We start from the raw sequence: 4,375 nt of genomic DNA, 5'->3' as shown, positions 1-4,375 counted from the left end.
CCTGATACTCTCTGCTATACCTGCTTACAATCACACAAGTTGCACTGCAACAAAATAACTAAACACCTGAGTAGACAATGGCAATAGCATGCTGGTCCATCTTGACAGTCCAGCAATATGCACGTCTGCCCATGGCCATATATAGGAATGTGAAAGGGGGGGGGGTTCAAATCCTTGAGTTGGGGTCCAGTGGGCCCCAGGGCCCCTGGTGGTGTCAAGGGGCAACGCCCTTGTGGGGGGCTCAGGGGGGCGAAGCCCCCTGAAGCAGAAGCTTTTTGAGGATTTCGAGGGGTAAAAAGCTACATAAATTTCATTTGAAACCCAAAATGTATATCATTTTAGGAAATACATTTTTATATACAAATAGTCCTTGCTTGGGATTGGATCAGTTGCCATAAGAACCACCCAGGAAGAACCAAGATAACATTAATGCAAACTTTATACCTGCCTGTCGGTTGTGAATGACGCAACCGACAGGCGTGAAAAAACTCACGCATGCGCACAAAGGTTCAAGCTTGGCTGATGCAAGGGCACATGATTCAAATCCATATAGTTTTTGCAAAAAATAAAAAGGTCGGATAGGTTTCTAACAGACCTCGTATTTAGTGGTATTAATATTCACGTTTACATTATGAATATGTACATATATGTACGTTATGTATTAAAATAGCGGTATTTAATTTGGCGACCTTGTTTAACTCGCGAAATTCGCATAATAAATCCCACGCAAATATTTGTACCTTTACAGTATTTGCAACAGGAAGGAGAAGCTCCCTTTATTTCTCAGCTTATACATACAAACATGTTTTTACAAACCAGACAAGTGTAATTGTGTGTCTACATGGGTATTTACAAGCCTACTAATCTGTTTGATATCAGAGGAGGATAGAGACCAGGGAGCAAAAATTCTCAACCCCCATGGGAAAAGTTTATCTAGCAGTTTCCCCTTTCATCACTTAACGGATTACTCTGGCAGAGGAAATTGAAACTTGAGGGTGTGTGATAATAGCTGTGTAACAGTTAGTGCTTGTTGCTTATTATCAATGAAAAGAAAATACATAATGTTGATATCCAGATCAGAAAAAAATCAGCAGAATTCTCGGGGGGAAGGAGGGGGGGGGGTTCGGTTGAACCCCCTGAACCTCCTCTATATACGGGCATGTCTGCCCACTTCTTTTAACATATTTTCATATATATATATATATATATATATATATATATATATATATATATATATATATATATATATATATATATATATATATATATATATATATATATATATATAATGCATAATTGCACAAATTTTCACATGCATGCACCACATGCATTTCGCGTTCATAAACATGCGTGAAGGTTAGGATTAGAATAACAGTAGTAATGGGCACAAGAGACAAATCCACCTTTTTTCAGCCTTAAGAGCCATTTTTAGTCAAGTGATAACATCTTCCCAACTATTACTGTACGTGGGATATGTCCAAATTCTTGTGTCTTATTGTTACATCTTATTAGGAATACTTCATGAATGATAACCCGCCGCTCTAGTTCCACGTCACTCATGCATCCAGTGATAAACTGAAGAAGCCAGGAGTGTAAACAGAATTCAGCACAGATTAGCATCTTGTCGTGTCTGGGGAGATAATACTGCACGTGCAAATATGTGGGCTGAAATTCACTTGCATTTGTTGACATTTTGAGGAAATAAGTAGTTTTGCCATTTTCTCTGTTATTTTGTTATTACACCTGGCTGTAGATGCAGTATATACAGTAAGTTAAGGCGAGGTGAAGACTGTGCATGTGTTCATTTAATGCCAGTTGATTGCCCATAATTCTTTTTGCTGCATCGACCAAATGCTGTGCTGATGCACATTATTGCGGTAGAGGACCCAGGACTTTACTGGGAAGATAGGCTCATGATGCATGATGCTCCGAAGCATTCAGCGTGACAAGAGATGTTAAAAGATGACAAAAGATTATGCTGAAGAGGAAAGACAAAAGTGCCGACAGACAATTAACAAAGGGAAAGGCTGGGATGAGGTGGAGTCACTGCTGGCAGGACAATTCATCTTAGAAAGCACACACTGATATTATGCTTCAGCTGTGCTGATAAGGCTCTCAAAGCTGGGATGATTCTCTAGCCAATTTGCATGTCAAGCTATTAATTTATAGATTTCTTTATCATAAATAATTTCCTTCTGTACTTATTCTGATATAGTGTTAAGAAAGTTACGCTTGTGTCGGCACACTGTGAAACTCCTTGAGCTGTTCATCTGATTTATGATTTTGCTAAAACTGTCTTTGACACATCAGTAACCTACGTTGGTTCTGTCAATGAAATTCTAATGATTTGTGCTTTAGCTGAATGGTTGTGAAAGGGTTATAAATCCTCATCTGACTTATCAAGCATCAGTTACAAAAGGAAACAGATTACAAAAATATTAGTTGAGGAATATCTGTGTGTGTGTGTGTGTGTGCATATATATATACATATATATATATATATATATATATATATATATATATATATATATATATATATATATATATATATATATACATATATATATATATATACGAGGGCTGTCCGTAAAGTATATGTCCTTTTTATTTTTTTCAAAAACTATATGGATTTCATTCATATGTTTTTACGTCAGACATGCTTGAACCCTCGTGCGCATGCGTGAGTTTTTCCACGCCTGTCGGTGACGTCATTCGCCTGTGAGCACTCCTTGTGGGAGGAGTCGTCCAGCCCCTCGTCGGAATTCCTTTGTCTGAGAAGTTGCTGAGAGACTGGCGCTTTGTTTGATCAAAATTTTTTCTAAACCTGTGAGACACATCGAAGTGGACATGGTTCGAAAAATTAAGCTGGTTTTCAGTGAAAATTTTAACAGCTGATGAGAGATTTTGAGGTGATTCTGTCGCTTTAAGGACTTTTCACGGTGCGAGACGTCGCGCAGCGCTCTCAGGCGGCGTCATCAGCCTGTTTCAAGCTTAAAACCTCCACATTTCAGGCTCTATTGATCCAGGACGTCGTGAGAGAACAGAGACGTTTCAGAAGAAGTCGGTTTCAGCATTTTATCTGGATATTCCACTGTTAAAGGAGATTTTTTTAATGAAAGACGTGCGGACGGGTCTGCGCGTCGGGACGCAGCCGACGCGGCGCGGCGGCACAGGAAAAACACCTCCGTGTTGATAACCATTTGTTAAAATCCAGTTGGCTTTTGATGGCTTTCAGTGGAGTGAGTATATGAGAAATTGTTTATCAGCTGGAGATGTTCCAACTTGTTCTTAAGGCTTCCAGCAGAGGTGTTTTTCCTGTGACGGAGCGTCGCGGCGGCTGCGAGCCGACGCTGCAATCCGCCCGCACGTCTTTCATTAAAAAAAATCTCCTTTAACAGTGGAATATCCGGATAAAATGCTGAAACCGACTTCTTCTGAAACTTCTCTGTTCTCTCACGACGTCCTGGATCAACAGAGCCTGAAATGTGGAGGTTTTCAGCTTGAAACAGGCTGATGATGGCGCCTGAGAGCGCTGCACGACGTCTCGCACCGTGGGAAGTCCTTAAAGCGACAGAATCACCTCAAAATCTCTCATCAGCTGTTAAAATTTTCACTGAAAACCAGCTTAATTTTTCGAACCATGTCCACTTCGATGTGTCTCACAGGTTTAGAAAAAATTTTGATCAAACAAAGCGCCAGTCTCTCAGCAACTTCTCAGACAAAGGAATTCCGACGAGGGGCTGGACGACTCCTCCCACAAGGAGTGCTCACAGGCGAATGACGTCACCGACAGGCGTGGAAAAACTCACGCATGCGCACAAGGGTTCAAGCATGTCTGACGTAAAAACATATGAATGAAATCCATATAGTTTTTGAAAAAAATAAAAAGGACCTATACTTTACGGACAGACCTCGTATATATATATATATATATATATATATATATATATATATATATATATATATATATATATATATATATATATATATATATATATATATATATATATATACATGCACCCCTGCGCTCCTCAGACAGCTCCACCCTTCTGACGGACAAGGAAACCATTATGCAGCGTTGGTCAGAACACTTTGAAAACCTCTTCAGTGACAAGCACACTGTGCAAGAGTCATCAATTGAGAAGATTCCCCAGGTGGAGGTGAAATGGGAACTTGATGACCCCCCAACAGTTGAAGAGATCCGAAAGGCCACCACGCAGCTGAATCCAGGGAAGTCTCCTGGCATAGATGGCATCCCAGCAGAGGTGTACCAAAATGGAGGTGAGGCAGTCCTCGACAAGCTTCAGATTCTCTTCTCCAGTTGCTGGGAAAAGGAAATGGTTCCACATGACCTTCGGGATGCGGTCATTGTCTC

The 4,375-nt window shown here is 40.4% G+C and overlaps 1 protein-coding gene across 1 annotated transcript in view; it reads right to left on the bottom strand.

The window, feature by feature from the left end:
* The window catches only part of asic2 (acid-sensing (proton-gated) ion channel 2), a 1,153,097-nt gene that overhangs the window by 739,674 nt on the left and 409,048 nt on the right, over positions 1–4,375 (bottom strand). The gene's annotated exons all lie outside the window — the stretch shown is intronic.

This window comes from Thalassophryne amazonica, chromosome 16, assembly GCF_902500255.1.
Source record: "Thalassophryne amazonica chromosome 16, fThaAma1.1, whole genome shotgun sequence".
NCBI lineage: Eukaryota > Metazoa > Chordata > Actinopteri > Batrachoidiformes > Batrachoididae > Thalassophryne > Thalassophryne amazonica.
This window is presented reverse-complemented; position numbering and strand designations above follow the sequence as displayed.